At 41.4% G+C, this 19,121-nt stretch overlaps 1 protein-coding gene across 1 annotated transcript in view; it reads left to right on the forward strand.

The window, feature by feature from the left end:
- The first annotated feature begins 436 nt into the window (after nucleotides 1-436).
- SNAP25 (synaptosome associated protein 25) overlaps nucleotides 437-19,121 on the forward strand; it is a 65,588-nt gene continuing 46,903 nt past the window's right edge. Inside the window, exon 1 of the mRNA XM_026710380.2 lies at nucleotides 437-587. The gene's annotated coding sequence lies outside the window, so the exon portion shown is untranslated. The remainder of the gene's footprint in view (nucleotides 588-19,121) is intronic.

The following is a 19,121-nucleotide window of genomic DNA, read 5'->3' on the forward strand; positions in this document are numbered from 1 at the left end:
TTCCCTTTCATTCTTTCTTTCAGGGTGGGTTTTTTTTTTTTGCACCACCCTTTGGTGAAAACAAATCACTACCGCATTATTTCTCCTTCTCTCCACTATTCGATCAAACCTTCTCCAAAAAGGGAAAGAAAAAAAAAGCTCCACGTGGATAAGCCAAATCTATTCGTATTATTCGTATTCGAATGCGGTCCAGGTCACTTCAAACGAATGTTCTTGAAAACAATTTGAAAGGAATTTATCCTATTTAATAACAAGTGGAGCAAAATGCAAAGGATTGCGGTATAGTGCAGCAACAGCAGCTTCTGATGAGTCAAGCTCCCACAGACGCCTGCCTGCCTCCGCCCCCCCCCCACCCCGTCCTCTTTTCCTCTCCTCCCATCCCCCTCTGCCTCTCAATAGATGTCTATTAAAAGCTGCTGACGTGGGAGCGACGGCCATCTTTGATGAGGGCACAGCTCCCATTCCATTGAAGAAGGAGATTTGGGGAGGTCAGGAGCGGCTGTTCTTACTTCCCAACTGCAGCAGCACACCCCACTCTCATAACCCTCTCCACAGAGGCAACCGAGCAGAACTCACCTGGAGCGAAGGTAAGGGAAAGCAGGGGATGAAAGCTCCCTGCTTGCCTTCGGAAGCTCTTCCACAGCTAAAGCCGTGGAAGGAAGGGAGAACTATGGCAGGCTGGGAGAAACGGTGCTATTTTTCCAACCATATTGTTGTTTCCGATAGAGCAAACGAGAGGGAAGGAGAAGAAAAGAAACGTTCGTGTCTGCGCCCGATTTGCTATTATTTAAAAAAGAAACCAAAAAAAAAAAGAAGAAGAATGTGGCGGTGCATTCGTTGCACGAAAGAGTTCTTCTGCAGTATTTGCGCGGTTTTGTGTCTGCCTGCGTGTGAAAGAGTGAGTGCGTGTGAGGGAGAAAAGAAAGATAAGGTTCAAACTAAGGGATTGCGTTTTGCTGGTTGAAATCACTTTTCTTCCTCCCGCGTTTTGGGGCAGAATCGGTGTGACTAAGCTGTTAAAAAAGAAGTGGGGAGGAAAAATGGTATATAGCCGGAGGATTGTCCTTGTACCGCTGGGCAACATTCTCCGACGACAGATTCCATTTCAGTACCCTGGACAGCGAACACCGCCGCCGCTGCGGACTCTGTCGCAACGGCCGCAGAACTCCATCCACGGCAGAGCGCGCCCCCAAAAAGCCTCACTGCAGCAACGGGACTTTTTAATTTCAGCACCTCGGACAGCTCAGGGCCATTCTCCCGGGATCCATCCTCCCCCCAATCGCCCCCGCAGGGAAAAGTTGTGATGGTGGAGGGAAATCCGACGTCTTGGAGAGACTTGCCTTAAAGCAGAGTGACTAGTGACAGTGCAAATACTGCAAAATGGTGTTTTGGGGGGTGGGGGTGGGGGTGGGGGAAGAGCAAGGAGGAACGCCAGAGGGAAGAAAAGTGGGAAGAAGTTTTAGATGAAGAGGGAGCGAGGGAATGGAGGCTGGTGCATTAAAATCGCCGGCGAGTGCAGCTCACGATTTCGCTTCCAGGTTCCCTCCGTCCCTTTTGCCAATGCTGATCTTCTCTGCTTGCACGCCATAGCCACTCTGCCTCACAACATCCGCATTCGTCGCCACACTTAGGAAAAATGGAAACCTTTCCCGACTTCTTTCCACTGCAGAGACCGGCCGCGAAACAGCGGCACGTTTCCCTGGGCTGGGTGGAATCTGTGTTTGTTTTGGAAAGAGGTGCTGTAACTCAACAAGTCTGTTGTGGTTTTAATTTTATTATAAGAGGGAGATTTCAAAGAAGGGAGCTTGAGTCTAAATCTTTGGAATCTATTTTTTTTTTAAGTAGTAAAAGCGACGGTAAGAACAGACAAAGCAAAACTTTTAATCCTTCCTTCCTCTCTTAATGACACCCCCTCCCCAAGACCACATCGCGAAAGTTCTCTCGAGTTTGGCGATCTCCCGCAAGCTCCGGCGGATAATGCAATTTTCCTCCAGACGTGCTGGGGCAGTTTCATTCATCTTTCCGTTTTTGCCGCCTATAACGACGCGTCAAACGGCCGTTCCTAAATAGCACTGCGATAGGCGAGAACTCTCTTGAAATGCAAGGAATGCTAGCCAAGCAGTTTGATCGGTGCCGCGAGCGCTTAAGGTAGCTTTTCGTTTCAACGCCTTGATTGGAAGGGTGGCAAACCTTTGGTGCCAGGAACCACCAAGACAATCCGCTCTGGGAGACTGCCACTGTTGTTTTTTGTTTGTTTGTTTTAAACCTTTCGCGGAAACGTCTATGGTTCAACCCCCTGCTTCTCTAGAGGAAGTGGGGTCCTTCAGAAGCCTCGCTGTCCTCGGTTAAGCTGAGGTTATTTTGGAAGGCGGGGAAGGGGCAGGTGGTCCATGTGCAAGTGAACTTCTGGAGAGGCTCACCTAAGAAAAGGAGTGGTGGTGTGTGTGTGGGGTGGGGGGGGAGAAGAAAGGTGTGTATCAAGTGATATAGGGTTTTCTCCATGCTTCGAAAGTGCTCAACGGCAGTCAAGTGCGTCAAGGGAAAAAGCTCTGCGTGTTGGGAGCTTCAAGTAATTATTCGACTGGTTTCCTCCCCCTCTCCCTCTCCCCTCCCCGTCATCTTCAGCTTGGCAAAAAGAAAAGAGACTGTTGACAAGGCAGGGGATACAACGTCTGTTTCCAAGAGATGGCTCTCGGATGGGGAGTGGGGGCTGGGGGCAAGGAGTTCCTTAGAGCCTCTTCGCAAACAAGGGCGAAGCGGGAGGGGGGATGAGAGAGAGAAGGGGAGTTGGCGGGGGAGGACAGGAGAGAATCCAGGTGGCGTCCATTCACGAGTAGAGGAGCGCGGGAGGAGGGCGTCAGCTCAACTGACAGATCGGACTTCGGGTTGATTTTGAGATCAGCCCTTGCAGATCCGACAGCAAAAGCTCCCCTGGCGGAAGGCTTTGCGCTTTTTCGCAGTCACGTTTCCCCGTCTCGCCGCGTCCATCTGCTGCTTTTTTTTTTTTTTAAAGAGTTGCAGTGGGGGAAAAGGCACTGTTAAAGCGGCGAAACCGACCGGGACTTGTTTTTTTTTAATGGGATGGGTTCACCCTTCCCCGCCCTTTGGGCTTCTTCCCTCGCCCCCTGGATCCGTTCCAAGCTTGGACGCCTTTAATGAGGGATCGCAGGATCCCTTTGGAAATGAACCGGAGCTCCACGGCTCGCTTTGCTTCTTGCTTGCTTCCGCCTCTTGGTTTAATCATCAGGGGGCGTTATGATTCAGGTTTGCGGCGGCTGCCCAGCCCAGCATAGGCCATGCACGTAGCAAAATCCGAGACGGGCATGGCATCGCTCCACGTGACTAGCTAAATAGGCCGAGAGGCAGCTTTCTGATTTTAAACCTTTCCCTGGAAGTGCTGCCGTGTTGGTGGAGGAGGAGGAGGGGGACGACGACGACGACAGCCCGTCTGGTAAAAGCAGCAAGGAAAGGCGAGGGGCAGGGGAGCCGAATTTTTCGGCGTCTGCATCCTCCTGCTTGCTGCATTAAAAGCGCCGTCCTCCGACTGCCTCGTGACTGAGAGGATGGAAACCGAACTTGCCTCGAGGAACAAGGAACAGTCAAGGAATTGGACCTTCGTAGCAGTGAAAAGGCGGGGACGGCGAGGAGGGGGGGCGAAAAAGACCGTGCTGGACAGTGCAGTGGTTATAGAGGAGAGGATCTGGGGTCTACAGTAGCCTCTTGCCCCAGCACTAAATTTCCTTTTTCTTCGGAAATAATGCGGGTATCTCTGAGCAGATGCAAAAAAAAAAAACGGCCTTCTTGCAACGAGTAAGCAACCACGACAACAAAAATCACGGGACAGACTTTGGGCAAAGTTCCATGCAGGATTGAGTCCAAGGAATTAGGAATCAAACCCCTAAGCAAGATGAAATGTAGAGAGCAGGAGAGGCACCGGGGAAGGTGATATTTATGGAGTTGGGGGATCCTTTCTCCAAAAGAGTCTGAAGGAATTTTCCATTCAGAGCCACCAAAGAGCTGGTTCGTGTGGTTACCGAAAACTGCTGCAGGCTTTAAGAAGGGATGGCTGTTTCTTTTGCACAGTATAGATTAAACAGGTCAATTGTTTCAAGAGTGTAGGTGGAAGAATAGCACTGTCCCCCTTCCAAACATTGGAGATAAAAGGAAGAAGAAGAAGAAAAAACATCACCCTGCATTCAGCACATGATGGAAAACTACACCCTGGCTGAAGACAATGACACATCTCTTAATTGTTAGCAAAGAAACTGCATGGATGTTTCTATGAGGCCATGGGGCTGAACTCCATTTAAAGGAGTCTTTACCTTTACAAGGCAGTATAACTTTAATTCAGCTTTTTTCCCCCCCACTAGTGACATTGTCCTGCTTTCTCTTTCAGAAGCCACAAAGAACTGTGTCTGAATAGGAACGTGATTCTCTCTCTCTCTTTAGCCCTTCAGTTGAATGTTACTAAAGATGTAAATCAAGAACGTCAGTAAAATAAACAGGCAAGCTCCAACAGCAGCTAAAGATTGAATGTTGTATCTTGTCTGTACAGGCAGAGCCTGCTACTGTCAGCTGGTGCTCCATTCAAAATCCAAGAAAGAAATACTTAGACTCTTTCAATTAGAGAAAAGATATCTTTTACTGGAAAGATGATATCTGAAGATATCTTTTACTTGTTATCTTTTACTGGTAACAACAAGAGAATTCTGAATCTGAGGAAATAGGCGGGTAAATCACATATACAAAGTGATGGAAACGTCCCCACCCCCAGTAGTTCAAATGGTTCTTCCAATTAAAAGTTGTGAATAGCATCATGTGGACATCTTCAGGTGGTGATGAAGATTCTGTCCGTTGACCTTGGCATACTTTGATAAAGGTTTGCAGCTGTGTAGAGAAAAGAAGGCTAAGCAAGAAATAGAAACCTAAGCAAGAATGTACTCTCCCCCCTCCTCAGTTTATATGATGCTAGTTTGTACCACCTCCAGCTCGCTTCCCATACTTGTCCCCCCTCCTCCCCCCCGTTACTTATGGCAGCCGAAAGAAATGCAAAGCAAAGGTAGAAGATCTTGAAGCCTGACAGTTACCATCCCACCAGCAGTGACTCTGATGTAAACAAAAATCTACCCAAAGCTGGGCTTGTAAGCCTTCCCTGTTCTCTCTTGGTTTTTAATTAAAAGCAATAGGGTAAAGCATATCGGAATAAAGTATACCCGTGGCTTTTAATGTAGCCATAATGCCCCATTCAGAACTTGTGTGTGTCTGTGGGACCGTTTCCTTTATTTGTATGGATTGGGTGTGAGTACCACATTCCTTATGTAACCAAAACAGGGAGCTTCTCCACCTAGATAGTAGGGATGAGCAGAGAGGGTGTGTGGAGCGAGGAGCTTTGCAGGTATTTTCTAGGGAGAAAGCCTATTTAGCTGCTGTAATTTTTAAGGAAAAACACAGGTGGCTGGTTAGAAATGGGCCTTCACTATGAGTGAGAACAGTAAATAAATAGAAATAAACATTCATTATGCAATCTTTTGTAGAAGGTCCCACTTAAAGAGCCCCACTGTCAAAGCAAAATATCCAGATTTAATATTTACAGTTTTATACCGCTGTTCCTTTAAGGTTTTACTTTGGACTCGTTAAACTATTGTTTATAGAAAACGTTACTTACCAAAAAAAAAAAAGGTTATACTTATAGATCAGTATCTGTTGACACTTACGTTAGAGTTGAAAATATCACAAGGCAAAGAATGTTGGGACTGATTTAAAAGCTGAGGAAGAACTTTTTTGAACTCTACTTAGATTATTTCAGTTCTATTCTTCTTTAAATTATACCTAGCTGGATGATGCTGTTATTTTCCCAAGCCCTTTTCAGCCCAAAATAAATATGCCCAACTCTTATCTAAAGCGTATTGTGAAGCTTTGCATCTGAATTGAAGTATAGTAAAATCTACGTGGCAAAAATCTGCAGAAGACAGTTTAATTCTCTGCCTAAGTGAGGTTGGGGGTAGGGGGAGAGATTGATAAAATGTCTGAATTAGTGTAGAAATTGTCCTCAAAAGGACATGGGTGCCTTATGCTGCAGGATTGGATGTGCAGGGTTTTTATTCAGGGTGCACAAGGTAGGGTAGACTGGATTGGGGCTTTCAAAACAGTCCCGCCCCCTAAGTAAACATTAACATTTTATCCATTGCTTGTAAATAGGCCCAGTTCATTTCCTGGTAGACTTAGGTTTCAATAATTTTCTGCAATGGGATAGTAAAATTATTAATGGAATAACAGAGTTGGAAGGAACCTTGTTATGTACTTGATCAAGAAGGAAAGCATATAGTTATGGTTCAGTTAGGTTTTAAATCTTGAGTTGTGCAATAGCTTAAATTTATAGGAAAAAACAGCACTGGCTGCTTTATGTGATTGATCTGTTGCTGGAATGTACTACCTTGGATTTCTAGTGCCCCTGCTGGCTTATATTGACCTTATCCTGGCATCCAAAATTCCCATATTCTTTTTGGAACAGAGATACTTTACCATCATCACCGTCTTTAATTAAAGTAATTGGAGAACAAGGTATTTGCACTTCTCCCATTTTGCATATCTCACTTTTCTTCCTTCTCTAGAGTAGCACAGTCCAATCATTGAGATAATCAGACAGGGCTGGCCGATTATGAAGCTTGGTTGATATGTCTTACTGATATCATTGAACCTGGGCCAGCAAGGGCTTGGCCTATCTCCCTACTACAGAATTTAGAAATGTCATTACCAATGTATATTGTTTTGGCTGGAATATTCCTTTTTTGTCCTGCTGTAACAACTGTGTTTTCACCTCAACCCTGTCAAATTGTTTGAGTAAATTAAAACGCAGGTATTTCAGTTTCTCTGGAAGGGGAGAACAGTATTTATATATAACGTCTGCTGATCTGCCATTTTATTCTGCAGCTGAACAGATAGCCTACAAATATGCTTCTGTGAAAAACCCTTGCTACGCAGAATTTTTAGGTTTGTTTCAATTGGATGGGAAGGTGAGATTAGCACAATTTTACTTACTCTTGACTCAAGAGCCAGTTTGGTTAAACACCCCGTGTAGTAGTTAAGGTATCAGGCTAGAAATTAGGAGATCATGAGTCCCAGTCCCGCTTTAGACATAACTGGGTGATCTTGGGCCAGTCACTCTCTCTTAGCCCTAGGAAGCAGGCAATGGCAAGCCACTTCTGAAAAACCTTGCTAAGAAAACTACCCAGAAAGTCACCAGGAGTCAACACTGACTAGAAGGCACCAAAATGAATAAGAGCTGAACGGCACAAAATATTGTCTTTCGTCATAAGCGTGCAATAAAAGAGGAGATGGTATATACTGCACCATCAGTTCTCAGCGGCTTCGGTCTGTTACAGAGTTAGAATCATAGGGCAATTTCCCTAATATGTTAAAAGTTCTTTCTTGCACCTTCCTTGGTCAAATATACGATTGCTATGCTATATCTCCGGAATATTGGTTGTGTCAGAACTTTATTATGTTTCTTCTTTGGTAATGATAGATACGGTGGTTCATCTTATTCAGTAGCAGAAGCTGAATGTTAATCAAGGGAAGAGAACAGACTGGGAGCAATTTATCACGAGGGTTTCTGTTTTGCTGCAAATGATGAATGCGCTTCTGGCAGGGTTAATATTAAAATCATGTGGCTGCAACCATTGCATGCATTTCGCTGTTCAGCTGGAACTGTAGCAGCCCATGTATATTTTTTGTGTTTTAAAGAGGCCACATTAAAATCTACTTGATTCTAAATCCCAACTTCGAATCATTGCCACCATGGCAATTCATGGGCAATGGAGTCAATTTGACAATGAGCAAATTGGCCCAGGTTAGTTTTGGTTTTCCTTCAGTACATGTTTATCTTTACATTCTTCCAAACGGATGATTACAGATATGTTCAACTCTTAATTTTAAATAACTCTCAATTTATCTTTCTGTGCTTTGCAGAGTGTGAAAGACAAGGTATACCCCAAAGTCAGGGCCCGTAGGTCCAATCACAATATATTTTGTTAAGTTAATTACATTAAAAAAAATTTTTTCCAGAGGTGCCATATGCTAAATCATTTTTCCCTCAGAGAAAATGTTATTGTGCTTGTTCAAAGGCCAGGTGTGAAACAAGAAATGAAGAGGACTTTAAAAGAAAATGACCACCAGTTCAAACTTTTAATGTAATTTGTTGTACGTTATCTATAGGGCACACTCTGTATAACAGATTTGGTATTGATACCAATGCATAGAATGGTGTTTTGTGTTCCTCTGGTATGTTTAATTTAGATGGTGTTAAACAAAAATGAAGATGTTGATGTTCCTTGAGTAACAAAATAAAGGAAGCATGATAAGCTGAAATATATAACATGTTTTCACGTTTGTGTTTCTGCTTTTTTTCTGGGACTATGTGCTTCTTCCAGTTTTTGGAAGTTACCATGCAGGGATAGACAGATGGACAGAGTTCTGCTACACAATTTCTTCCCAGGATTCCATTAGGCTGAAAAGGAAAAAAAATAAATTTCAGAGAGAAAGAAAAACCCATGACCTAACATATCTGCATTACAGTATGATCAGATGTAATTACAAAATTCTGGCAACCTCTGAATTAGAAAAATCTCTACTTTTTATAAAAGGGTTGACATATATAGGAATGATATAGCATTCCTATGAAAGCCAGCTGAGTGACCTTGGGCCAGTCACTCTTTCTCAGCCCAACCTACCTCACAAGGTTGTGGGGAAAAAAGGTGTGTAGGATAGGTTTGTTGCCTTGAGTTATTTGTAAAAATAATAAAGGCAGGATACAAACAAAATATATAGCTTTATAGGAAATGAAGCAGTTGTTAATCCTGGGTTTTGCAGCCAAAGAGGAGGGTTTTTTTTTTCTTTTAATATTTTTAAGGTAGGGTTTAACCAAATCAGGATTGTGTATGGTTACGAAGTTTTCCTTTTATTATTTTGCTTGTCCATGTTGAAATGGAGCTGAGCCACCAGTAAAAACAGTTAGCTTCAAGGAATAGAATTAGAATCCTTTTACTGGCCAAGTGTGATTGGACACACAAGGAATTTGTCTTGGTGCAAATGCTCTCAGTGTACATAAAAGAAAAGATACATTCATCAAGAGACAAGAATCATCAGGTACCACACTTAATGATAGTCATAGGGTACAATAAGCAATCAAATCACACTAGGAAACAGGATATAAATTGTAAGGATACAAGTGACAAAGTTACAGTCATACAGTCACAAGTGGGAGGGGATGGGTGATAAGGAGTGATGAGAAGATTAACAGTAATAGTAGTGCAGACTTTGTAATAGTTCGACAGTATTGAGGGAATTATTTGTTTAGCAGAGTGATGGCATTCGGGGAAAAAACTGTTCCTGTGTCTAGTTGTTCTGGTGTGCAGTGCTCTATAGCATCGTTTTGAGGGAAGGAGTTGAAACAGTTTATGTCGGGATGGGTGGGGTCTGTAAATATTTTCACAGTCCTCTTTTTGACTTGTGCAGTATACAGGTCCTCAATGTAAGGCAGGTTAGCTTCAAGGCTGGAAAGGCAAATGTCATTATATGTTAGGGTTAGCGGTGCTGTGATTTAAGCCAGTGCACTGTGTCAAATACAGGGAGTCCTTTTGACTTACGACCACAATTGAACCTAAAATTTTCTGTTGCTAAGCGAAACAATTGTTTAAAGTGATTTCTGCCCCATTTAATGAACCTTTATTGCCACAATCATTCAGTGAATCACTGCATTAGTTAAGTTAGTAACACAGTTGTTAAGTGAATCTGGCTTCCCCATTGACTTTGGTTGTTGGAAGGAGATCACCTCACTCTGGGACACTAACTGTCATAAATCATATGAGTCAGTTGCCAGGTGTCTACTTTGATCAACTGCAACTGTTGTACGTGTGAAAAAAGTCAGAAGTCATTTTTTTTCAGTGTTATTGTAACAGTCTCTAAATGAAGGGTTGTAAATTGAGGACTACTTATATTTTGGGGTAATTCTCCCCCACCTCCCCATTTGTAATAAGTTATTTGGAACCCAGAAACAATTTTGAAGCATGAAATGACAATCTGGGCAGGGAGGAATGGAGCCCTGAAATGTCAATTTTTTTTGTCCCTTTATCTACTCTAAAATAATCCACGTGGGATGTTGGATTACCTGCAAGAAAAATGGCTTGGTACTATGAATGTATTTTTTAATGAAACTCTCATACGACTTGCAAAACTACAGTTAATCAGTTGTAAATATGGTGAGGTTGCTTCCCAAGGGTAGATTTTGAGTGTCATGAAAGGACAAAGAAGGTTACCAAAGAAGGTTTTTGAGAATGTGTGTTAGAATCCAGTAGAATTCTTTTACAGGTTACCAATATCTCCTACCAAATACTGTATAGGTATTAGAGCTCCACCCTCTGGTTTTCTATTATGCCAAGAATGTACTGCAAAGCAATCTGATTGCATTATCCACCTGTAAATTGAATGTTAGAAAAAAGTTTTCTGCAATGAGTAAAATAGTAATTGATTTACCCTGCAATGACTACCGTAGCTTTTAGGAGGTTTCAATTCAGTTGTTAACCTTAAAACCCTGTTGCGTTAGGATCCTGTTTTTGCAAGGGAATGTCTCTGTCTATCCTATTTAAATATTGTTGTTGTTGTTGTTGCTTCTGCTCTAAATAACTGAGGTGGGAGATAGTCGGATTCCCTTTAAGCAATCACTCTTCAGTTACAAAACATAAAGACTCCCTCGGGACCATCATTAACCTTTTGGCATCAGGCAACTACCTCCTTTAGTTTGTTTAGGATTTTAAAACTGTCCAAATAGTTTTGCTGCGACACTTGAGTTTTTGAGTTTTTCTTTGGGGTTTTTAAAAAAGAGCTTGATGTGGCCTCTGTTGCTATCTGCCAATCGTTGTTTTAAATTAATTGGATGAAATAGGCCTGCCTTATGGATCTCTTATTTAATATGGCTGCTGTAGAAAAATAGAACCTTCACACACACACACACACACACACACACACACACACACACACACACACACACACACACAGAATTTCTGTTAGTAAAATCTATCCTGAAATTGTACTGGACTTACAGTTCTATACCTCTGCTTCATCTTATTATACTGTATACCTGAATAGAGAGAAAAAAGACAGAGAACAATGTCTTCTGAGAGCCATAGTGGTGCAGTGATTACAATGCAGTATTGCAGGCTAATTCTGCCGACTTCCGCCAGTTTGATTCTCATCGGCTCAAAGTTGACTCAGCCTTCCATCCTTCTGAGGTGGGTAAAATGAGGACCCAGATTGTTGGGGCCAATAGGCTGATTCTGTAAGCTGCTTAGAGTGGGCTGGAAAGCACTGTGAAGCGGTATATAAGTCTAAGTGTGATTGCTATGGCTATTGCTTCTCTTTCTAAATTTGAGAGGGCTGGAAAACTTTGTGTCTTGTCTAATTAATATAAGGCAGTTTTTGTAGTATCCTGATTTACCCATCATGGTGTTTTAATGGACTACAGGTGGATCCAGGTGAGGGTGTGCTTGCTGCATCAGTTGACATCTCCATGAAGAAACTATGTGTTTTCCTGGGTTCCCATGACAGCAGTGCAGCTCAAGGAGAATATGTATTTCATTTAAGGAGGTACCATCTTCAAGACCACTTCTTATTGTAAACCATGGCTTTTCCGAATTCCATCATACCCTGATGGCAGGCCCATCTACACATTTCCTGGCTGGCCCAAAGAATTGAGTGCTCAGAGAAATGATTGAATCAATTACAGTTATAAATTCACTCTGGACTAGTGAGGTGACAGTTCCGATCAAACAACTCTAAAACTAAAGTTACATCCGAAGACTCAAGAATTGCAAGTCCTCTCCAAATTTATTGAATTGTAATTTTTAACACAATAAAAGGGGGAAATTCTCACTTTCTCCCCACTCCCTCTCTTTGTTCGTGGTAGTTGAAGTCATTTGCTAACTTTTCATTAACTTTAAATGTAAATCAAATCCAATCACAAGTGCCCCGTTGTAAATATGGCCGGCATAATATTCATAGTCTTAAGTTTTCCAGTCTGCTTCTTGACAAATCTGGGGGAATTGGCAGAGCAGTTTGAAAGGCTGTAGAAGCTGCACGGGGAAGCAAAGATTAAAAGAGTCATTTAGATTAATGAAAATAATCTTGCATAATATTAGATGTTGCCTAAAAAAATCTCACTGTAGGAGAAGTTGTTAGCATGCTTTATTATAATTTTATCTTGTTAGTTTGGGTTATGATTGCTTAAAGGAATTGACTGCCAATGATTCTGCCTTTCTAATTATCCATTTTCTTTCAGTGAGTCATACTGGGTAGCTTGCTTTTTTCTGACAGATCAAACCTTCCATGATATTTGGCTCCCATTGGGGCTCCTTGTGTTATGAAGAAAAGTTCTATATTGTACCCTACCCCATTTCATTGGCTTTGGGCCCCTCACCAATTAAGCCTTCAGCAGCATCAACACCACCCAAGCCAACTCAGGTTTGCCAGGCTACGCTGTTTTTTTTTTATTAAAGAGTTGTTTCCAGTCAATACCTCCATTCTAGTTGTTCTCCCAGCTTCTGCAGCAATTTAAGACTCTGCCTCTAAAGCCAACCCTTTTATAATACTTCCTTTTCTCCCCAATGGGCATGCTTGCTATGGGAAATTAAATGAAACTGTATTCCCAATTTCTCCTTATCAAAAAGCTAGCACTAATGTCTCCGCAACAGGTAGATGAACGGCCAGGAGAAAGCTATGGCTAAATGCAAGCGCTCTCCCTTTAGAAAAACTGCTGGGAAAGAATCTACTTCCCCAGGGTTTTCACAGATGTTATTTGTATTTCTGTCATACCAACAGTCAGTTCCATATTTGTACTACTTTCCAGTAGAAGGTTGGCCAGAAGGATGTCTGATGGATGGCTCTGTAATGGTGGCCAAGTACTTTGTGGATTAAATCATTAGCATTTCCCTCAAAATTGGAAGTTTGCTGGACAAAGTCCAAAGAGGGGCTGAACAGGACTATTTGTGACATTACCAGCTAGGAAGAAGCTGGAGCTGTTGATCCTGAAGAATTAGCAGAATTCTTTATTAAGATGAACTCTACCACTCGCAGGCGGGACTTCTGCCTTTCCTCGTTTCTATCTGCAGCTTGAGTCTGGGCCTGGGCCTTTGTGAGGGTTTTGTTGTCAAAGGAGAAAATGTCGTCCCAGAGGAGAATTGGTGCACCCACCCACAGGCTGCTTCAGACCCATCTTTTTTTATTTTTTATTTTATTTTATTTATTTGTCAATTGTTTACGAGATAATAAGTAAAAGTGTATACATAATTATGAATACATGAAATGAGTACATATAAGAAAAATAAAAGAAAAATAAAAGAAACAATAGGACAGGGACGGTAGGCACATTGGTGTGCTTATGCACGCCCCCTATCTTTATTAAGATAATTGTCAAATAGTTTCTAACCTTTGATTTTTCAGAGAAAGTAGTGGAACAGTAGCTGTAAAGAATTCTGGGAAAAGCAATTAGCTGGGCCCTTTACATCCAGGGATCAGGTTCAGGCATGAGATAGAAACACCAAGGCGTCTCATGGATGATCTACAGTATCAAATGGATAGAGGAAGCACGACTCTGTTAGCCCTGCTGGACTTGTTAGTAACCATCAGTACCATTGAGAATAGCATCCTTCTGGATATCTGTGAGGGCTGTGAGTTACAGGCATCAACTGAAGCTGGTTTCATTGTTTCCCGAGCAGATGTTTTTAGTTGTTTTGTGTGAAGAAGGAAAGATTGAGCCCTGGGCCACTCCAGCATGGGTTGTCCCAAGGTTAAACCCCCACATAGTTGGCTAGTCAAAGAAGCGAGAACTTCGGGGATTTCTGAAAGGCATCCTTAATGCTCAGCTGGGATAAAATATAATATTGAAAACCATAAGAGTAAATTCCCAGTCACATTCTTAGTGAGTTAATTAAGGTACTATGTCTTTCAAATGCTTTCTTTTCACAGCTCTTACTTCTGGGCTGTACTGCTTCTCCGTACCTAATCTTCATTCTTCTGCACATTCCCACAGGCTCTCTCACACTCTCACACTCAGCTTTCTCCCACATTTTCTTTAACAACTACACGAAACCACCGACATGTTACTTGACAGTTGGGCCCATTATCTCCAATACGCTGATGATGTCAGCTCTGCATCTCTACCACAGACCAATTGGAAAATCTAGTAGAAGTTAAACAAGATGTCTGGAAGTTGTAAGGGTCTAGATGGGGGAAATAGGTTGATACTTAACCATAGCGAGATAGAGTAGCTATTAATTCAGAGACTGACTGAGCATGAGATAATACCAACCTTGGCTTTTTGGTGGGCTTGTGCTCTCCAATAAAGAACTGGTACATAATTTGAGGATTTTGGACTCTCAGCCCCTACTAGCCAATCTGATCCAATAGTTAAAGCATCAGACAGGAAACCAGGAGATTGTGAGTTCTAGTTCCACTTTAGCTATGAAAACCAGCTGGGTGTTATTGGAGCCCAATTCACTTCACAGGGTTGTTTTTGTGGGGGAAAATAGAAGGAGGGAGGTGTGCTGGAGATGTCCACCACTTCGTGTGGTTTATAAAAAAAAAAAAGGCAGGATATAAAAAATAAACAATAAATACTAGAAAAGCAGTTGTGAGTATGTCAGGAGGGTATTTGGCGAAGTTTGTGATCATTTTTGGAACCGAATGTGCTGGCAATAGCCATTCAAATCCTTGCCAGTGTTTGGTGAGATGACTAATGCACTCTACAAGGAACTGTCCCTGATCTAGACTGCCCCTGATCATCTAGAAACCGCACCTAGTTCAAAATCAAAAAACAAGAACTACAGAGTACAGACATAAAACACCAATATTATGGAAACTGCATCGGCTGCCAGTTGGTTTCCAAGTGCATTTAAAACTGTCTGTTATTACTTGATATGGCTTTGGGTCTGGTTAGGACTGCTTAATGCCAAATAGAATCTGCCCATTGAATACATGATGGCAAAGAGTACTTGCTAAGGATCCCCAATTCGTGTAAAAAGAGGCGCCAAGGAGTGCATTTTGTGCAAAAGCTCCTTCATACGATCTCCCCACCAGATATAATGTTGGCACCCTCTATCCGCTTAATATTTAGAAACCTGCTGAAAATGTGATGATTCCAGCAAGCCTTTGGGGGTGGTAGAGTGAGGAGTTGGCCCATTGATGAGTAGTATGTATGTGGATTATTCTTTGGATATCTTGAACTCTTAGCATCTGCCTGGCTGAAACTCGGAATACTTTCTGATTCCTTCTACATCTAGAGTTTGATGGCGTGCTTTTAATGCAAAAAAAAGTGCCTTTTCATCATTTTACTAATCTGGTTCTTCCTAGAAGTTCAACAGTAGCATCCAGTATTTTTTCTTCCTCCTTAGAAATTTGTCCTACCAAGACAATGAGATAGTTATGTAACCTACTGCTTTCCCATACCGCTCCCCCTGGTATTGTCATTCTTTTTTTTCATTTTTAATATTATGTAAGGCAAGAAGAAACAAGAATACAAGATAATAGTACAGGACAATACATCTCAACGTTTATTAAAAGAAGAGTTATTCTTAGCATAACTTATATAATCTTTCCAGATCTGATAAAGAAGTATGTGATCATCTCTCTGAGAAATCAGTATTTGAGTTTTATCATGATTTTTTCCCCATTAAAGCAACGGGCCTTACCTTCCTATGCTAGTCTTAAAATCTGGTTATCGGTAAATGAGCATTTATTATATTAGTTTTCAGCACAGGTGCACCTGCCCTGATGCCTGTAAAAAAACACCCTGTGCTCTGAGCAACCATTGTATAACTGCTCAGTTGAAGCCTTATCAGGGAAGGAGACTTGTGAACAAAGCCATAAATATTGCCATCCACGGGGCATGGCATTCAAAATCCAAAGCGCTCTGTCAGAACATCACAGTAGCCTACCAGCCTTCTGGCCTGACTCGGCATAAAACATCAGAACGAAGGTGACAAGGGGTTTTATGAGACAGGATTAGTGTGCTCGATGGGATGTTGAAACAATTCCATCTTGGCAAATGTTCAAATATAGTTGTTTTTTCAAAAAATTAAATAACAAAACTAAGACAATTTACTTCAGACCGGTTTTGCTACTTACTCTGTTTATCTATGGTAAGCCATTGCATTTGCCCAACAAATATTAAATTCAGGTTTATGACATAAACACTGTCCCACGTCAGTTACAAGTAACGTTGTGTTTTCTCTGTACTTTTGCTATGATTGGGAGAGGGGAGCCACACCTTCGAATGAGGATTTCTGAAGCAACAAGAGAGGAAAGGATTGTCTTTGTCCATGCCTTGTCTATCTGTGCAGGTTTTATACGTCCACAGGTGTTGTAGATAAGCATTCAAACAGGAAGAATATATTTAACTATTTAAAATTATTGACATTTTTTAAAAAAGTATGGGAAAGTCTAGGACACCAGACGATTTTGGCCTCTAATATTAATAGCAACAACTCCAAGCAACTCTTAGTGGTTTTTACTTTCATGGTTAATAGAGATTAAAGGAGTTATAGTTCAACAGCATGTGGAGAGGCACAGATTTCTGAGTCCTTTCTTGGATTTTTTTTCTACCTTGGTCAAACATATTTTAATTCCCTTTCTGGGAGTGAGACAGCCACACCACTAACTTGAAATGATGAAAAAATGAGCAAAAGCAATGGGCATTATAAAAATATATAGGAAATTGCTTTATGTCAGATACAGTCTCTGTGATGAAGGCCAATATTTCCACTGCGATTTTTGGGTGCTCTCCAGACGGAAATATCTTTCTTATCATCTGATAAGCGGTTAGAGCACAAAGATATAAATTTTGCAACAAACCTTTAATATTATTGTTTGTATCCTCTGTGAAATTCTTGGCAGACCTTTTCTCAGTTAATGGATTAGATGGGAACAGACTCAACTAACCATAAATGTCTACTGCAGGAGATTTGCAAAGCACTTTAAAGATAAAATGGTTCATGTCTACTCCAAAGAGATGCCATAATTAGTAAAAATGCTATTGTCTTTATGGGAAGCATCATCTGTTCAGAGCTCAGGGGGTAAATTGCTTCTGTTTGTGGAACTTCTACAAATTCAGTTTTTTGACCCCTCCTCTGGAATATCTACGTGGAATCACTGGTTATCTATTTCTACACGTCACTGAATCAATAAAAGCTGGAAATATGTCTGCTGACAGGAAACAGTGATGAGCCATAAAATCTAGAAAGAAGGAAAGGAAACAAATCAACCTTCTCTGTAGTTAGGTAGGCAGCATAGTCTTAATTATTCCATTTTTTATTTATTTATATTTTAAGAACTCTACTTCCTGTTTCCCTATGTTGGAAGCTGGAAGTTTTATTTAGGATTCCTGCTCTGTCTAAAAGTAAGACAGATCTGGTCTAACTATTCTGGTATGTCAGAGTCTAAATTGGCCCCAGAGGCAAACCCCCTCACCCTGCCAATGTTGTTGAACTATAGTTCCTAGCAACCCCATTATCATAGCCAATAGATCTAGCATGGCAATATCTGGAGGACAACAGATATCCTAATCTTGGCTACAGTCAGCCTTGAACTTAATAACTCAGACTGCTACCAAAGGTGACAAAGAATAGCATGCACAGACTTAGGCTAATCTCTAATTTTGTTGGGAAAAAAAAAAAAGCTGAAACATGCCAGCTCAACTTTTCACAAATTAACACCTCAGAGTCCCTAGAATAGGGGGTCTGCAGTTGCGTTTGTTTCAGCCTTTTCTCAAAACCATTATGGAAACACAGTCTGGGACACATACAGCACAGCTATTTCCTACTCTTCTGTAAGGCAAAGCTGTACAAAATGGCTGCCATCCATGGAGTCTACCCAAGTTTTGACAACAGAAGACCTACTCTTGCATAACTTTTGAATTAAAAAAGGTTTCTGGTTTTCCGAGAAAGGTTTCAATCTCCCTTTCTTTTCTTAAGCAATGTTAAGGGGCTACAATGTTTTATCCTGATATTTATAATTTTCTAAGCAGAGATCATGCAGCAGATGGCAAGTTCATATAAGAGTCATGCTGGGGGGGGGCTAACATTAATAAAGGAGAATATTTGTAGGTCAGGGTTGAAATGAGGGGTCCTTGGTGCACTCTGAGCTTGCTTGTTTTCCCTGCAGATATTTCATTTCCCAAACTAAGCAATGAAACATCTGCAAGGACCCCTCAAGGCTAACATTAAATATTAAGTAACAGCTTCAAAATAATTTTCAATCTTACATTATCAAATGAGACCACAGATTCTATTCATCCACCCACCCACCCCAACCTGTGTAATGAGGACTCCGAAATTCATATTATACTACAAGCCTCTGTCAGATTATATCAGAGCATAGCCCAGGCAATGTTTCTGGATTTTTAGCATTAAATGCACAGTTGACACAAATTCCGCTATTGTCAGTGATGTTTATACTATTACAATGAAGTTAATAAAGTTATTTTATCTGCAACTGAGGTTCTAGCTTCTCTCTTGTCTTATATCATAACATGACGGAGCTCCTTTGCTGCAGAGAAAAATGCCAAAGGAGAAATCAAGAGTATTATTTTTTTCAACATTCTTTCTAAAACTCTATACAAATGGCTCTATCTGTGAAACTATTGTACATATGGAAATCAGCCACATGATCACTGCAATCCAAAATGGCTGGTCCTGTATATATGTTTCTGTGTAAAATGAAGGCCTGCATAATATAAAGATTCTGAGGGAGAATCAAGCAAGGTTGTTTTGTCCTGTTCAGGCTGAATCAGTCAATCAGCAATTTTAGGACTGTGGTTCTAGCAAGCCAAGTCAGAATCATAGCTACGGTCCTAGTTCAAAGGACTTAGCCAACATTCCTGAAGCACAGGAGTGTTCATTATGACTGAACTAAAGGTTGAGGTTTCTAACAAAAATAGTAAAAGCTAGAGGATATGAAGAGCTACTTACAGAGTGGTTTCAAGCAAAGGGCACAGCCTACAAAAGTAGACTGATATAGAAAGTTGTTCTGGCATATTCAGGTGTGGCTTTAAATACCAGGAAGTGTTCAGTCACCAG

This window comes from Pseudonaja textilis, chromosome 1 (assembly GCF_049901715.1).
Source record: "Pseudonaja textilis isolate UNSWEBS1 chromosome 1, rPseTex1.2, whole genome shotgun sequence".
NCBI lineage: Eukaryota > Metazoa > Chordata > Lepidosauria > Squamata > Elapidae > Pseudonaja > Pseudonaja textilis.